Source organism: Psammomys obesus, unplaced genomic scaffold, assembly GCF_907164565.1.
Source record: "Psammomys obesus unplaced genomic scaffold, mPsaObe1.curated_primary_1811, whole genome shotgun sequence".
NCBI classification, from domain to species: Eukaryota; Metazoa; Chordata; class Mammalia; order Rodentia; family Muridae; genus Psammomys; species Psammomys obesus.
The window spans coordinates 5,791,605-5,811,028 of NW_026596069.1; the positions used below are offsets into that span (position 1 = coordinate 5,791,605).

At 38.8% G+C, this 19,424-nt stretch overlaps 1 pseudogene; it reads left to right on the top strand.

Annotated features, from left to right (window-relative positions):
* The window catches only part of LOC129690143 (developmental pluripotency-associated protein 5A-like), an 18,756-nt pseudogene extending 3,395 nt beyond the window's left edge, over nucleotides 1-15,361 (top strand).
* Nucleotides 15,362-19,424: the final 4,063 nt, after the last annotated feature.

Below are 19,424 nucleotides of genomic sequence, written 5' to 3' on the forward strand. Positions count from 1 at the left end.
AGATAGATAGATAGATAGATAGATAGATAGATAGATAGATAGATAGACAGACAGTTAAATAAATGAAAAGAATGGCCATGAGGTGGTCTTTGGTGGGCTAACCTTACAACAAAGGTAAATTTTTAATTGTCTAGAAATTCCTTGATATTTTTGGCTTTATTTTGGTTTTGGTTTTGGTTTGGATTGTTTGTTTTAGGTCAGGAGAAGAAGAAAACAAGAAAGAAAGAAATGTTTTGTCTTGTTTTGTTTCCGCACAAATGCTTTCTTTCAAACTGAAAAATAAGACCATTTGTGAGCTCAGGCCCTGAAGTTTGACAGTATATTCAAACACCTTCTATGAGCTGTATGATTTTAGGCAAATTTCTTGTCCTCTCTCATCATTTTGCTATGTAAAATTAATGCAGTCACTATGCATCACTTCCTAGAGAGCAGGAAGGATGAGACAAGCAGGCAACAGGGAAACAGTTGGGAGGAAGTAGCAGAGTCAGCATGCAGGACATGCCTCCAGAGTTTACTTACGGCACAAGATCTTAATCCCACTGTACCTTATTAATATCATTAAAGTTAACTCCGGTCCTATGATTTTTTTCCTTTTTGAAAAGGTAAACTGTAAGTAGAAGAAGCACAATTTGGAAAGAAAAAAAAAATGTCATCATGGTACATCACTTCCTCTTGCACTCGGAAGCCTGATGCTGAAGGATCTGAAGTTAAAGGTCATCACAAACCTGTTTTGAAACCGTCTAGTGCACTTACCTGAATTTCTAGAAAAGGAAACATCAAATAAGAGATATGGGGTTACTTCTGGGTGCTTCTGTTTCACCACTTCTGTTTACATTTCTGTTTTTTTTTTTTCCCAGAAATTAGGTAAATGGTATTTTTTAAAAAATGGTGCTTTATTTCCACTCTATCCTTCCTCTGTCAGCATTTTTATACTATAGAAAAGAAGACAAAATCCAGGAAACATACAGATGTTGACTTGGTTTAATGAAGGAGAGAGTCAGAACTCTGTGGAATCCTTTCCTGGGCAGCAAGCTTTTCCTCTGACAATGGGGTTTTAATGTTTCCTTCCCACAGCTGGAGTGCCTAGAAATCTTACTTCTTTGGGCTCCATTGTTTTAACACTCCACTTTCAGTCTTGCTTCTTCAAGACAGAAAACCAACAGAGCAACAAAACTCAGTGTGGCTTCTGTGTCAGCAAGCCCTAGCTACAGAAGAGCTGAGCCTTTGCGCTGGGTGGGACATGCCTTCCAAAACATCACTATGTAACTTCAGGCAATTTCATTTAAGGCATCTGAACCTTTTATTCTCAGTTGACAGGATTACGGATTAAAGTTTTCTTTTGTCAGAAATCCTGGCAATTAGAAGGACATGCTAAGAGCCCAGAGTCACTCTCCAGCACCATGTGAGGCCTGAAGGGATGAAGCTTCTGGAAGCATCTGTCATGTCTAAGCAAAAGTTAGACACACAAATCCTTCGATACATGGATTCTACTTCTAGACATGTATCTTATATGAAGATGGATGTTTAAGGATGTTCATTGCAACCTTAACTATTCCAACAATAATAAAATATTTAAATTGAGGACAGAAAGATTAAAAAAATTATGCAAAGACAATGGTAAGAATTTGTATAAGGTGCTAAGCAAAATTAAACTGTATTTATGAACTATAATGCTGAACCCATTTATGACAAGACAGAACATAAAGATATAAGTGCAAATGTGTACACACAAATAAAATTGTTAGTAACTACCTCTGATGGGAGAAAAAAATATATGGATGATGTTACCATAGACTATATACATTCCTGTAACTTTTAAATTTTCATCATAAGTATATGTCAGTTGTATGCTAGGAAAAGATAATGGATAATAAATAAATGTTTCCTTTTATCTATGAACTCTGTGCGTAGTGTTATAATTATTGTTGAAATTGACATTGTTACTATTGTCAGTACAACTTCTTACACACTTTCTAAAAACAATTCTTTTTCTGAGAGCATAACTTGGATCTCATCAGACGGCTCTTTCACAGACCTTCAGCCTGGCCATTTCTTTATGACCTGTACTAAAGGCCTGCACAGCCAGAGCTAAGGGATGAATAGAGGTGAGTTCAAACACATAAAATCAAGGCAAAGGAGTCTCCCACACCTCTGTTTGTGCTGTCATTTGTCTCCCTGTTAAGATGCAATAAAGACAGTAAAATGAAATAGTCTGTGAAGAATGACAGAGCCTTATTCATAAAAAATGGTTCAAATGAGAAAAGTCTTTTAATGGAGATGGTGCAGCTACTACGCCGAACTCTAAGAGGAAGACACATAAAATCCTTAAGACAATTCATTAACCACAAATTATTGTAGGCAACTGAACTCAGAATCCATTTCCCCAAAATATGGTTTATGTTCCAAACTATCAAAGGGATAGATGGCTTCAGAGTACCTGATGCAAAAATAAGGGAGAAAAAGCAGCTTCTCTGAATCCAGGATCTTCCCAACTGACCAATGAGTCATTAGAGGAAACACGGTCTTAATGGGAATGAAGAGGACTTTATGGGGCAGGATTAAGGCCAACCCACTCATACTTCTGTTCCCTTTGGAGAACTGGAGCTAAAAAAGAAAATAAAATCACTAGCATCATGCTGTAAGGAGGACTGCATAATTTTCCTTTGCCCTAATTCTTGCCCCGTAAATACCTAAATCTCTTGCGACTTGACTCTGCAGCACACCTCCAACAAGCTTCTTTATCTAACTCCACAGAATTACCAGTCAGCTTTGTGAACGACCAACCTCTTCCAGGGTACGCCTCAGCTGATCCCTTCTGGACAATTGCTCTCATTTAGGGGTCCTGAATGTATTTGCTCTTGCTGCTGTCTGAGGTGACTGCAGAATTTAAGACAATGACTTATTTGTACGCCTTTATACTTGAAAGGGATAACATAAATTAGACAGATTCTTCTTGATTAAGTAACATGCCTGTACATTTGACACAAACGAAAGCAGTGATGTCAAGCTTTCAATGGCACTTTTAGTACTTTCTGGTCCTAAGTAAGAAATCAACACCTTGGAGTAAAACCAAGATTAAGTGCCTGGTGTTCTTTTATTTATTATAATTCTGTTTTTAATGAGATAAAGCTGATATCTAAAATTTAACAACTTAGAGTGTACAGTTATACATACATATTACATATTTTATGTATGTGTGTGTATATGAATATATATATATATGAATATATATATATATATATATATATATATATATATATTCAGGGAGTCGAATGGATCATGAATGGTAGTGGTTATGGAGTGCTGCCAATGTATTTAATGCTACTGAATAACACTTCAAAATGGTTGCTATGAAAAATTATGTTATATATGTTTTACCATAAAAGCATTTTATCTGACATTTTAACTAAAATTTTCTCTCTATTCAACATCTCAGTAATTACTTTTTATTGGTTTGGATTTTTAACAGACCCTGATACTCTAAGGACAGAATGATCATAAAGGAAAGAAAACATAGCAGTTTTCTCCATGTAATGGATTACAAATAATTTTCATTCTTTTTTGTATTCATATTTGTTTCCTATTATTTTACATGTAAAAACACCACATCACTACCTTTTTAATCTTGTCAATCCATATGATTAGAATTCTTGAGCAAGGGGATACAAGTAGCTTTCTGGAACATAAGAGAATCAAAACTTTTGGGGTATTTTGCAAAGCATTTCGAATCATGTTTTGATGCTTGTGGCTTATTTTTTGAGGTGTAGTAGTTTATATATATTATGAGCTTCATATATAAGCTCTACAATTTTGTGTCTAAAATTTTTAGATGTATTTCAAAACTACATCTCTCAAATATAAAACATACTGACATTCACATATATTTGTAAGTGACCAAAGAAATGAGGGAAGAGTTGGAATGGTTTTGTTTTGCAACCTTGAATAAGTTTAAAGATCCAGTCACTGACTCTCACAACTGCTGAGAGAGAGGCCACCAGCCAGTGTCTCATACGGGAGGACTGACATTTACCGTGTCCATTTGCTGCTGAAACTAACTGGGGTACTGCTCACGTTTCTCATTAACCATGATCCAAAAGTAAGTTAGGAAGAGCTTATTATGCCTTCCTGTTCTAGGAGGAACAGTCCATAATGGCAGGAGTGGCACAGTGGCAGAATCATGAGGCCATTATGACATCCTTTCCTCAGCCCGGAAGCAAAGAGAGCAGAAAGTAAGGCTGGAGAAGAAGCTTCAAGGGCCAACCCAGTGATCTAGTTAGTTCTCTAGTTATGCTCGCCTCCAGCTGAGGACCAAGTATTCAAATGCATGCACTTATGGAAGATATTTTACATTCAAATCCAATGCCTGTGATTTATTAAACCACTTGACTGAATAATAATTTACAAAGAAAGAAAAATAAAAAACAGTTTCAAAACAAAAGCCAGACTCTAAAGAATTGTAGACAAATTCCTGGTTTCCTTCTGCAACGTGAAAGAATTAAATTACAGAGTAAGATGCCAAGTCTCCTCCAACAATGCAAGCATTAAAATTCTCAGACTTGATTCATGCAAACTGTTAAAAAAAAAATAAAAAAACTGTGAAATTTATAAGACAACTTAAAACCATAACAATATTTTTGCTTATAACAATGCAATTGTTATTTAATGTATATTTTGTGAATATATAGAAATGTTTTAATGTATGTTTAATGTATACATTAAATATATTTAATGTATATTTTGGAAATACTGACAAGTGTACAAATGAAATAGTATGGATCTGGGGTTTGATTTACAAGAATTTTTGATGTGGCTGAGTAGAGAGTTGGGTAGAAGTATTGCTGAGGCTCTATTGGTTTTCAGTGTATTATTTCTGAAGCTGGGTTGTATGTACCCGGAGTTTCTTTCATTATTATTTTTGCTTTTCCATGCTTTTGTGATTTGTTCTACACTGAAACATAAGATCAGGCTTGGTTTATGATGAAACTGTGATAGAAGTAGTAGGCCCTTCAAAAGACACATGTGACCCATGAATTAATTAATTGTTTTATTCATGGTAATGAGTTAGCTGTTGATAGAGTAGAGAGGAACTGTTCTCTTCTCTTCCAAACTGAGGTTACTGCCCTCCCACCAAGAAGCCCTAAGAAGCCAAGCAGGTGTTGATAACAGTTGTAAAGTTTTTGGAATTCTGGGACTGTGAGCCAAAGCAATGCTATTTCTAAACAAATTTCTCAGTCTTGGATAGTCTATGAATAGCAATGTAAAAATCTGCTTAAGACAGTACACATGGTTGAAATTTTGATAACACTTGAGGAAAAGAAATGGCTTTGATAATGTAATAATTGTTTATTAAGGGAGGAACACTTAGAGGGTTTTTGCTTTTATTTGTTGGTAGGATTCCAGCTGCTTTATTCTTCTGAGTTTAGAAAATATATAAGATCTGATTCACCCTAAAATAAAATGTTACAACCAAGTGTTCTTTTGACACTATCTAGTACACCAATCCAAGAAGTAATACTTCAATGATCACCCTCTTTGAACTGTAAAGCTGTGATATCCAGAACTCACTATATAATCTAAAGGTTGATGGCCAGAGGCTTTAATGAACAGAAGAAACTGAGATCCAGGAAATAACCAAGTTTACAACTTGACTTGAAAGTTATTGATATTCCATATTTTAAAAGTACAAAGCAAAGGACACTGTCAACAGAACAAAATGACAGCCTACAGACTGGGAAATATCTTTATCAACCCTATGTCTGACAGAGGTCTAATATCCAGAATATATAAAGAACTCAAGAAATTAGACACCAACAAACCAAATAACCCAGTTTTAAAAAATGGGGTACAGAGCTAAACAGAGAATTCTCAACAGAGGAATATCAAATGGTGGAGGAACACTTAATGAAATGGTCAACATCCTTAGTCATCAGGAAAGTGAAAATCAAAATGACTGTGATTACATCTTACACCTACCAGAATGGCTAAGATTAAAAAAAAAAAAAAAAAAAAAAAACTCAAGTGACAACACATGCTGACAAGGATGCTGGTGGGAGTACAAACTTGTACAACCACTTTGGAGATCAATCTGGCACTTTCTCAGAAAACTGGGAATAGCCATACCTCAGGACGCAGCCATACCACTCCTGGGCATTCACTCAAAAGATGCTCCACCATACAAAAAGGACATTTGCTCGACTATGTTCATAGCAGCTTTATTTGTAATAGCCAGAATTTGGAAACAACCTAGAGGTCCCTCAATGGAAACATTTACACAATGGAGTGCTACTCACCTATTAAAAGCAAAGAAATCATGAAATTTGTAGGCAAATAGATGGAACTAGCAAAGATCATCCTGAGCGAGGTAACCCCAAAACAGAAAGACATGCATGGTATTCAGTCACTTATAAGTGAATATTAGCCATATAATATAAGCTAGTCAAACTAAAATCTATAGTCCTAAAGAAGCAAAACAACAAAAAGGACCCTAGAGAGGATACTTAAAGCTCATTCAAAATGGCAAACATAATAGACACCAGAAGTGGTGGAAGAGAGAAAAAAGAATGGGAGCCTACCATAGAGGTCCTCTGAAAGGCTCCACCCAAAAGGGGATTGAAGTAGATATTGAGACTCACAGTCAAACTTTGGGCAGAGTACAGGACGTCTTATGGCAGAAGGGGAGAGGGTACAGAAGGATCCGGAGGAGAGGAGTTCCAAAAGAAGACCAACAAAGCTAAAAAATCTGAGCCCAGGGGGCCATGCAGAGACTAATGCACCAACCAAGGACTGTGCATAGAGAGGACCTAGATCCCCTGCTCAGATGTAGCCCATAGGCAGCTCAGTCTCCATGGGGGTTCCCGAGTAAGAGGAGCAGGAGCTGCCTGTCATGAACTTGGTTGCCTGCTCTTTGATCACTTACCCCTGGTGATGCAGCCTTGCCAGTCCACAAAGGAAGAAGATTTGGGCAGTCCTGATGAGCCTTGATAAGCTAGGGTCGGAGGGCAGGAGAGGAGGACTTCCCTTATATTGGACTAGTGGAAGGAGATGGGGGAAGAGGGAGGGAAGATGAGACCAGAGGAGACACCAGCACACCTGACATGAAGTGAGAGTGTAAAATTGTAAGTTATGAACAGAATTAAGGCTAATAAGAATGTGCAGCGCCTGGTCCAACTGGACGTCCACATGCAGAAAAATGCAAATAGACCCATATGCATCACCCTGCACAAAACTAAAGTCCAAGTGGATCAAGGACCTCAACATAAAACCCGATACTCTAAATCTGTTAGAAGAAAAAGTGGGGAACAGCCTAGAACTCATTGGCACAGGAGACAACTTCCTGAACAGAACACCAACAGCACAGGCTCTAAGAGCAACAATCAATAAATGGGACCTCATGAAACTGAAAAGCTTCTGTAAAGCAAAGGACACTGTCATCAAAACAAAGCGACTGCCTACAGATTGGGAAAGAATCTTCACCAACCCTTTATCTGACAGAGGGCTAATATCTAGTATATACAAAGAACTAAAGAAGCTAAAAAGCAGCAAACCAAGTAATCCAATTAAAAAATGGGGAACAGAGCTAAACAGAGAACTCTCTGTAGAGGAATATCCAATGGCAGAGAAACACTTAAAGAAATGCTCATCCTCATTAGCCATCAGGGAAATGCAAATCAAAACAACCTTGAGATTTCACCTTACACCCATCAGAATGGCCAAGATGAAAAACTCAAGTGACCACATATGCTGGAGAGGTTGTGAAGAAAGGGGAACCCCCCTCCACTGCTGGTGGGAATGTAAACTGGTACAACCACTCTGGAAATCTATCTGGTGCTTTCTAAGACAATTAGGAATAGTGCTTCCTCAAAACCCAGCTATACCACTCCTAGGTATATACCCAAACTTTGCTCAAGTACACAAAAGGGATACTTGCTCAACCATGTTTATAGCAGCTTTATTTGTAATAGCCAGAACCTGGAAACAACCCAGATGTCCCTCAACGGAGGAATGGGTACAGAAATTGTGGTATTTTTACACAATGGAATACTACTCAGCAATCAAAAAGGAGGAAATAATGAAATTTGCAGGCAATTGGTGGGATTTAGAAAAAATCATTCTGAGTGAAATATCCCAGAAGGAGAAAGACAAACACGGTATATACTCATTTATATAGACCTATAAAATATGACAAACATAATGAAATCTGTGCACCTAAAAAAGGTAATCAAGAGAGCGGACATGGGGTAAGATGATCAATCCTCGTTTAGAAAGACAGATGGGATGTGCATTGAACGTATGACAGGAGTCTACTGAGGGCATCTGAAAGATTCTAACTAGCAGTGTTTTCAAAGCAGATACAAAGACTCATGACCAAACCTTCGGCAGAGTACAGGGAATAATATGAAAGAAGGGGAGTTAGTATGATGGGAAAGGATAGAAGCTCCACAAGGACCAAATATATCTGGGCACAGGGTCTTTTCAGAGACTGACATTCAACCAAAGACCATGTATGGATATAACCTAGAACCTCTGCTCAGATGTAGCCTGTGGTAGCTCAGTAACCAATTGGTTTCCCATAGTGAGGGGAACAAGGACTATTTCTAACAGGAACTCAATGACTGGCTCTTTGGCCTCCCCACCCCCAAAGGGAGGAGCAGTCCTGTTAGGCCACAGAGGAGGGCTTCGCAGCTAGTCCTGAAGATACCTGATAAAACAGGATCAGATGAATGGGGAGGAGGTCCCTCCTCATTAGTGGACTTGGAAAGGGGCACGGTGGAGATGAGGGAGGGAGGGTGGGATTGGGAGGGAATGAGGGAGCGGGACATGGCTGGGATACAGAGTTAATAAAATGTAACTGATAAGAAAAAAATAAAATTAAATTTAAAAAAAGTTTGGAAAGTGAAATATTAAGCTTTCTTTCAAGATGAGCAAACACACACACACATAGGAGAGAGAGAGATAAAAACTATTGAGATAAAATATCCACATAAAAAACTCAGCATCAGCATTATATTACAAAACGTGCAATGCCTATTATACAAAAATTACATTTTTGATAGATCAATATTGTTATTCTAAGGTAGATACATATTTGTTTCTAACTAAATGAGTACCTTTTAGTATGTTAATATTATCAAGAAGTAGACCATCTAAAACAAGAGATTATATATGTATGTATACAAATGTATATATAATCAAAAATTATACTTGAAAAACCTTAAATTTTAAATTTAAGGTTTAAATTTAAACCTTTAATTTTAAATCATCTTAAATTTAAAACTAAAGTATGAACTGAACTAGTAATGTACTATGTACTAAATATGCAAGAAACATTATACTAAAAACACTGCACTTCTAGCAATAGTATAATCTAAAAACTTTGTCTTTATAAAACACAGAAAGGAGTTTTATAACTTTCTACGAAAGGAGAGTTCAGAAAATTCTCTTTATTACTATACCAAAAGGGGTTTAACAACAAAATCATCAAAAATAAAATGAAATAATTTTTTTAAAAAATGAGGATTATGAAAATTGAGCACACACAAGAAACAAATTAAAAAGTGTATATTTATAGGATATTGCTATTGCATTGGGTAATAACAATTACAGCATATTACCAACTTGGCTGAACCTAACCTAAGCCCACCTCAGTGTATGCAAGAGCAATGACTTTTCCTCCAGATATGACAATTTCTATTGAAGGCACAGGACACGAACTTCTTATGCATTTATGTTCATTGATCACCTGTACCTGTGTGGGACATTTTCAAGATAATTGAGGAAAAGGGGAGAGAGATATGGGAGAGAAGAAGGGAGAAACAACAGGAAGAAAGGGGAAAAGGCCAAGGGCTGGGAAGGAAAGGGAAAGAAGTAAATTAAGGAAAGGAACACAAAATCAGAGTGCATATTTAGAATTATCACATTTTTTTAAAACGTGTAGTTTTCAATCAAATATTATAGTACAAGAGGAAAAAAAATCAGGGAAATCCAGGGAATTAGAGTTTATGTGCAAGGAAAGAGAACACTTACTAAGACTGACCAAAAAAAACGCCAAGATGCAGGAGGTGTTGAAATGAACATTTAAGTGCAGTGCTCTTAAATCAGCTCATTGATTTAAAGACAAAAGTGACAGCCTTAATCCAACCAACAAGGGTTCTAATTAAAGAAACAGAAAGTATAGAACAACAACAACAACAACAACAAAAAGTAAATCCAGGAGATGAATCACAACAGCAAATTTGTGGTCACAAGAAAAAAAAGCTCAATGATTCTGAAGATAGAAAAATGGAAATAACATCTGAAGAATATGTTTATCGATTTAATTATGAAAATAAATTAAAGAAATGTAAACAGAGACTCAGAGCTTTGGCAGAAAACACATAAAGATGCTAAAGGAGTCTGGAGTAAGCTGCTCCAAATAGCTGCTTTGCCATATTGTCCGATTTGAGCTGAAGACAGACATGGGACTGATTCACTAATTTCCCCTTCTGTGTAAAGCAGGTTGTCAGATTTCCTGAGGGGCAGGTGGCAACTCACACTCACATAAACCAGTAATTGGCTTGGTGGAAAGTCAAAGGTATTAGGCATGTCCTATCTTGCAAGAGACAATGGTGTCTTGGCAGTCAACCCATTTTAGACACTCGGATTTACCTTTATGACTCACAATTCCTTAGCTAGAAGGTTGTCTCTATTGCTTTTCTAAGACCTCTTTAACAAATTGCTAACCAATGGGTCATTTCTAGCAAGGAATCCATTCCCTCACAAGTCTGACTCCATTAAACTAATGATGTTCTACTTGGGTGGAGTAGAGATGGTTCCTTGGGGCTTCTCTGAGGAAAATTCCATTCAGTTCTCATCTCCTAGTTTCAAGTGGCAGATGGTAATCCTAGCATATGCCTGGACACATTACTTTGGTGTCTACCTCAGTGTCCATAGTGCCTTTTCTGTACTGTACTTCTATTTCCCTAAAAATATACAGCGTTTAGACTTAAGGCCTAGTTTAAACTGGGAGGTTTTCTTCATGTTCCTAAGAAAGATACAGCCAGGATTTCTGATCCTAAAGTGATCTCTCTTAGATTTAACTAATTTTGATGGCCATTCAGCCACATTCAACATTATTCTCCTGTTAGACTCTTGGGATGGTTAAAATAATGACCAGCATGATATATTTATGGTCTAGTTATTTGATGACTAGTCATTGAGTAGGTGGTCATATAAACAAGTAAAGGAACAAGTTATGCTTGTGAAGTCTATTTCTCATCAAAACAAAGATAAATCGTTTTCTGTATAAATAAATGATGATGTCAAATTATTTTCTTATGGACAGCACAGGGCTTTAATCCATTAAACTAATGATGTTCTACTTGGGTGGAGTTCATGTTCCAAGTAATTAGGTCCAAACTCAAATTCTGAGCACATGGATGAACTGGTGTCATGCTGTGTAATCTGTTGAAAGCAACTGTGCAAAGGCCACACAGAGCTTCTATAGAGCCCAATGGGACCTTGTACTATCTAGTTTCCAGATTGTGAAGTGATTGCTTTGAGTTTCTGTTATTTCCCACACTCATTACATTCTTTGTCTCCAGAATGGATTTCTGTGAGGCCACATTCTGCACACATTACATTGTTTGTCAAGATAATGAAAGGCTTGAAAATCTGAATTTTCAATACAGATGGTGAATTATGAAAGCTCATCTTACAATATTTCCTCACTGCATTCATTTACCCAATAGGTTTGCTCATCCCTCCACTCAGAGACCACATTGTTGCTAAGGAGAAATCTGAAGGTTCAGCAACATAAAGATTAGAATATTGAAAAGGTCAGTATGACAAAGCCACTTCTTTAATTCACACCACATATTAGACATTAGAAGTCTAGCTCCTCATTCTTATGACAAATGAGAATTAAAAATAGCATAAAATTAATCAGCAAATGGTGGCAAGTGGTTATTAATTTCTTTGGTGTTCATTACAATAACATTAATCATGAAAAATAAACTCTTTGAATGTAAAAGTAGCTGCTGTGTGGAGTTCGGTAAGAATCCAGTGGTAATTTGGTATTTGTTAACGTCCACTTACAAGGAAGTGCTGCTTTATTAATCCACTTTTCTGTGGCAATATCTGAAATACGCAAACGACATAAGCTTGACTCCCTCTGTAGATTTTACATTTAAATTGCAAGGCCAGCATACATATTTAGTTAAGATAAAAATTATAGCCAGACTTGGACTGAGGAAGTTGATGTTCGCTACCTTTTTCGTCCTCCATTATCCTCTGTCCACTCTCTCCACACCCCTGGAGGATTCCTCTTGTGAGGGCCTCTTATCAACCCCACTTTTATCTCCTGGAGACCCCACCTCTTGGTACTGACACAGGCTTCCCTATCCCTTTTATCCTTGTTTTTCTCCAAACTTATTTTTTTGTCCTACTGCAGCCTACTCTCCCCACATCTTCACTGTCGGGGGACTGTGTCTCGTGGTGAGGACCTGATGCCCCTAGCTCTTCTCTTTCATACTTTTCAACCTTTTTGTTTCCAGCACATCTTCAATTCTTTCTGCTACCCACTGACCTGGTAGAAGCTCTGTCTACCAGGCACCCCACAGCCACTACACTTGCCCAGGATCCAAAGACCAAAGAGGGCAGCAGTAACCAGCCCACCAAATAAAGACAAGACTGGATATCATAACCTGGAAACACCCTAGTCGTTATAATTTCAGATGCCCAGACACCAGCTACCAAAAACACAAACACTAATAGTGAAGAAAATACACTTCCCACTGGTCCCATCACAATAAGCCCCGAATGAAATAATGAAAGCAGTTTAAAAAAAAAAAAAGACACTAAAGTAATCCAAACTGAAATAAAATAAGAAATCCAAAATGTAAGAAGTCTTAAAACACACACACAAAGGTAATACTCACCAACAGACTACAAGATATGGAAGAGAGAATCTCAGATCTTAAAGAAAAGGTAGAAGGAATGGATACCTCAGTCAACAAAAATGTTAGATGTAAAAACTTCTAGGTATAAATCATCCAGGAAATCTGGGACACTATGAAATGTACAAATAAAAGGGATAAAGGAAGAAGAAACTCAGGTCAAAGGTACAGAAAATATTTTTAAGCAAAATTATAAGAGAAAATTATACCTCCCAGTCAAAACAAGGAGGTGCCTATGATGGTACAAGAAGCATACAGGACACCAAGTAGATGGGGCCAGAGAAGAAATTAACAGTAACACATAATTAACAGTAACTGTCCATAATAAAAGATATTAAGGGTAGCAGGGGAAAAAGACCAAGTGACATATAAAGGCAGACTTACTAGAATTACAGCTGACTTCTCAGTGGAGACCCTGACAGGTAGAGGAGCCAGGACAGGTGTCCTACAAACTCTACGAGTACACAGATGCCAGCCCAGACTGCTAACCAAACAAAACTATCAACCACTGTGGACAAAGAAAGAAATACATTCTATAATAAAACCAAATTTAAGCAAAATTTGTCGAGCTCACTAGACGGCGCTAGAAGAAAAATGTCAGTTTGACAAAGTTAATAACACCTTTTTTCTTTTTATTTTTATTAATTACACTTTATTCACTTTGTATCCCCCCATAAGCTCCTCTCTTCTCCACTCCTGATCCCACCCTCTCACTCCGTTCTTCGCGCATGACCCTCCCCAAGTCCACTGATAGGGGAGGTCCTCCTCTCCTTTCTTCTGATCTTAGTCTATCAGATCTCATCAGGAGTGGCTGCGTTGTCATCTTCTGTGGCCTGGTAAGGCTGCTCCCCCCTCAGGGGGAGGTGATCAAAGAGCAGGCCAATCAGATTATGTCAAAGGCAGTCCCTCTTCCCATTACTATGTAACCCACTTGGACACTAAACTGCCATGGGCTACATCTGTGCAGGGGTTCTAGGTTATCTCCATGCATGATACTTGGTTGGAGCATGAGTCTCTGGAAAGACCCCTGTGTTCAAATTTCTGGTTCTGTTGCTCTCTTTGTGGAGTTCCTGTCCTCTCCAAATCTTACTATTTCCCACTTCTTACATAAGATTCCATGCACATTGCCCAACAGTTGGCCATAAGTCTCAGCATCTGCTTTGATAGTCTGCAGGGCAGAGCCTTTCAGAGGCCCTCCATGGTGGGTTTCTAGCTTGTTTCCTGTTTTCTTCTTCTTCTGATGTCCATCCTCTTTGCTTTTCAGGATGGGGATTGAGCCTTTTAATCAGGGTCCTCTCTCTTGATTAGTTTCTTTAGATGTACAGATTTTAAAAATCACAAAATAAGAATCAATACAAGGAGAAAGAAAAACACAGCGTAACAACAAAATAACAGGAATCAATAAGTACTGAAAACTCTTAATATTAATTGTTTCAAATTCCCAATAAAAAGGAGCCAGAATAACAGACCAAGTTAAAAAATAAGACCTAGTTGAAGTAGATGGAAACTAACACAGCGACCTACATTAGAAATGTGCAGAGAATGAGAAATATTGGAGCAAGAAATACTTGATTTTAGAGGCAAGTAGCTAGATTTTATTCAATGTCTCACTTCTAACTTTATGCATAGTTTCTCATCTTGTTATAGGTGGTTAAAGTAAATGAATAATATTCATCTTGCCTCTTAAAGACTTACGTAAATGGGAAAATTTTAGAACCTGCAAGTAATATCTAATGTGGAAAACAAAAACTGGAGATTGTCAACTTCTTAGGAATTATGGTGTCATCTTCACCATAATCCAACCATCACTAGCAACTACTGAACATTTACTGTGTTCTACCTAGGCTCTGAAGCAAGAAATGAACATTGACATGGTCAAGACCCTCTCAATAATTATGGGCATAGTACTGTTACTATACCTATTTTACACAGATGAAAAGAGGTGCACAAGGCATGCAGCCAGCAGCTGCCTGAGATCTGAAATATGCCAGTCTGGCAGAAAGACCTATCCTCGGAGGAGTTTCACTTTGCTGCCTCCTGTCTAGCCAAATGAGCTATTTCTAAGCATTTTCTATGAAACGCTGGGTCAAAACAGCAGGATTAGAACCTAGAAACTTGAAATATAATTTTCCTAAGGATTCATATGGAGAGCAAACATATCCTTCTAGCCCTACATCTGTTCTGGCAATGCAGGCTTGCAGCAGGTGCCAAGAAGGGCCGAGGCTATTAGAGCCAATGAGTTGGTTCATTTCCGTGCTACCCTGCCCCTTGGAGGCTTCTTGCGGCATATTGGAGAAGAGCAGCGCCGGAAGCCTGCAGTCTCGGGCAAGCGGCAGGGGCACCACTACTGTTCTGTATCCGGGCAGGCCAAATGCACTCAGGGTAATTGCAGACGTCAGCTGCAGAGCACGGTGCTGCTGGAGAAATGAGCTTCCAGAGGCTGTCAAATGATGAGGAGTCATCAAGCACTTATGTCTAACCCAAGATGTGATTGGTTGGGCGGTGGGAGGTCCAAGGACATGTTAGATATGACAAACACGGAGCAGAGCCCTCAATCCCTTTTCTCTTGCATGTTAAAGCTTATGTCAAAACACAGAATGGTATATAGCCTTTAGTACGACTTACAATATGTGCTCTCAGTCTGAAGATTAGAACTCCATCACTGTCTCTAAATAGATCACATGAAAAAGTTCCATTAGATCTGAATCTTCTCACATTCCAGCAGGAAATGCCAGCATTAGCCTATAAAAGAAAAGGAAGAGCTGTTGTATATTTATATGCAATTATGAATGTTACAAGATAAAGTTTAAGCTTTTGGGTAAACTATTTGTACATTGAAATCTCTTTATTGACACACAATTGAGAACTTAAAGACTTCAAAACTCTCAATCACAAACTCTATGTAGTTATTTCTTGCATTTAACCCTTGTAGTAAAGAGATATATTCACAGACTGTTTTCTCAATAAAATAGATAAAAATAATTTACCAATAATTTTTATCAATATTTTATATTTATTGCTTTTTCTGTGGTTGTATTTGCTGTTTCTGTAGTTACTTATCATAAAATGTAATAACTGTTTTTTATACCAAGCCACAGAGAAAATATCCTAGCACAATCTAGAATGCCACACAGATACTCTTATATGAAGGTCAAGATATCTTCTCCCACAAAGCTCCTGAAAATCAAAATGGACCTACACTGCAAGGTTAAATGAACAGTTAAATGCAAAGTGTTTTATTGTTATAGCGATTTAAAAGTAACCATGGCTGTGTGAGGGGCTTTGTTTTGCTTTCAGCTTAGTGCATACATTTTACATTTTGTGGAAATTCCATAAATATTTGATGCATATATCTGTCAATCTATAAAAACCAACAAATCATAGAGAGATTCTCCAGAGAATAATGACATTTCTTTGAGTTCGACATCACAATGGAACTGTGCATACGATAAGCACGCTGTCAGTCTAAAGTTGAAGAGAGAAATGCTGAGCAGATGTCCTTGTAGGAGCTCCTTTGTGCAAGACTGCAGCTGCCTCTGAAAAAGTTTGTAGGTCAACCTTCCATGACAGCACCAGAGCATCCTGCGCAAAAACTTTGCTTCATAATAACCTCCTGAGTCTGTGCTCTTTTTGTCCCTGGATTGTTCCAAGTAATTCTAATACTGACAACTTTCACATTGCTTTCACAAATTAACCAATTAATGGAAGTATAAATAATGTAATAAATTGCCAAAATGGATGCTTCGGGTGGTGAGTACAAAGATGGTCTTTGTGTCTTGTTTTTTGGTTTTTGTAGTGAAGTTTTCAATTTTCTATAGTGATCAGATAGTAAAATAAAACTTTATTAAGAAGGTAGTAAACAAATAGATTATTAGTGCATGTTTGGTGTTCCTAGCAAAATTTGATTGCTGTTTTAAGTCAAACACAATGAGAGCATAATGGATTTAAGCATTATATGAACTTTACAAAAAGGCAGAAGTGATCAAGCCCTTGCAATACAGGTAAACTTTCACATCTGTGTGTTTAACTTCTATTTAATTTTGATCTTTCATGTCATGAGAAATGTATAGGCATGTTCACCTTCTGGAAATTGAGATGTTTGTTCTGTATATATGAAACTTCAATAAAATTTACTTTAAAAACTGAAAAAGAAAGTAATTGTCTTTCAAATAAAACATCCGCTAGGCCACAGAGGAGGACCTTGCAGCCAGTCCTGAAGATACCTGATAAAACAGGGTCAGATGAAAGGGGAGGAGGTCCTCCCCTATCAGTGGACTTGGAAAGGGGCAGGGAGGAGATGAGGGAGGGAGGATGGGATTGGGAGGGAATGAGGGAGCGGGATACAGCTGGGATAAAGAGTTAATAAAATGTAACTAATAATAAAAATAAAAATAAATTAAAAAAAAAAAAAACATCCGCAAAGTGAAAGGTTTCGTTTTTAATTTTTGGCTTGTTGATTCTAACCTAAGAATGATCATAGAAAGAAAATTCAGGTGTAAACACTAACAAGATGTAACCTGCATGGTACAGTTGACCTTGAAGGTGGGCTGCGAGTGAGCCTGCTCCAAGTGTGTGAGTGTGGGAGAGCTGGCCCTGCCTCTTGTCTCCCATTAGCAGAATGGGCAAGGGAGAGATCCCCTGTCTACTCCTTGACCCTCTCCACCTACAGCAGGCAAAGCTGGCCCCGGACCAGGAGGACAGGAGGGCTCTTCCTGCCTGCCACCTACTGCACAACTCACCCAGGAGAGCAGGCCATGTACCTCACCTGGGCAGCAAAGTAGAGCTAGCTGTGGATGCGAGGGCTGCACATGAGCTGGCCCCAAGGGTGTAAGCACACAAGAGATGGCCCCGCCTCTTGTCTGCTGGGTGGTGGGGTGGGCTTGGAAGAGAGACAAACTCCTCCCCTCACCATTCATGGCAGACTGCAGAGCTGGCCCCCAGGAAGGAGAGTGGGAGAACTGACCATGTCACTCACTTGGGGGAGCAGGCCTTGCACCTCACCTGTGTGTCAGGGTAGAGCTGGCCCTGGTTGCAGCCCCGAGGCAACCCCGAGAGCATGACAGCAGGGGAGACATAGGACGGATCAGGTCAACTACCTCTCAGACTCAGATCCAGGGCTTTGAATTGGACCACCCCAACATCTACCACAAAGTATATGAAGGGGCAACTACAGATCCAAAACTACAGGATCTCCATGAACACAGGGCAACAGCAGGATACCTGAGAGGAGTCCCAGTGAGATTCCAGTATTGATAGAGTAGTAAAAGCCAGAGGTGGACAAAAGGGAATACTGTGGAACTGTGACACACTATAGCTTCCCCAGTGAGATTTTTAGTTGTATTTTTCTTGTGGGGGAGTTTGCAAGGGTGTAGGGCGGGTACGATGTGGGGGGAGATGAGCAGGATCGGGATAAATGATGTGAAATTTGCAAAAAGCCAACAAAATGTTTTGTTTTTTTTTAAGTCATACAATTATCTAAGCTAAAAACACACCATGGATATATAACCTTTGTTTTTCTTTCTTTTCTTTTGAAACTTTCCATTTATTTATTTATTCACTTATCAACTTTTTATTGATTCTTTGAGTGTTTCACATCATATACCCCAGTCCTGCTCATCTCCCTGACCCCTCATATCTGCCCTTCACCCTTACAATCTCCCCCACCAAAGTAAAACACACAGAAACAAACTACAACAACAAAAATAAGGCATAGAAAACATCTCATTGTAGAAGCGATAGGATACCACAGTGTATCCTACAGTATATCCCTCTGACCTCTGACCACACATCTTCATTTGCAAATGTTCATTGCAATGAGTCATTAGCCTGGTTCAAGATCTCTGGATTCTGTGATAATCTGTGATTATCTTAGATAATCAGGGACTCCTCCTGTTATCCTGTTGTTGCTCCGTGTCATGGAGATCCTGCAGCTTTGGAACAGCAGGACTGTCCCTTTCACAAGTTCCAACCATTTGCAGATGATATAGATTTTTGGGAGTAGGTCAATTTTAGAGACTTGGACCTGAGCCTGGGTGGCATCCAAGCTGGTCAGTGTACTGACTCTCCCTCTTCCACATCACCAGGGCAAGCTCTCTAGTGCTGCTCTGGCCCAGCTACCCAATGCTGCCATTGGCAGAAGACAGAGTCAACCCTCCTGCTCTCCAGACCTCTGGGCTGACTTGTCTGCAACCATGCCTCCAGACTTGGCTCCACCACACCACCATGCTGCCCAGTCAAGGTGCTGGGTCCCACTCTCCTAACTGTTGCAGCCTGTGAAGGGCTGGAATAGCTCTCCTGCTCTTACACCCTCGGGACTGGATTACCCATGCCTTCACACCATCAGGGCCAACTCCACTCTGTTGTGCTCTCTGAAACTACAGCCAGTGAGGTGGGAAGGCTAACCCTCCAGCTTTCATGAACCCGGGACCAGCTCTCCCCACAACAAGGGCAGAGAGAGAGGGCATCACGCTAGTACTCATGTCACCTCGTGCC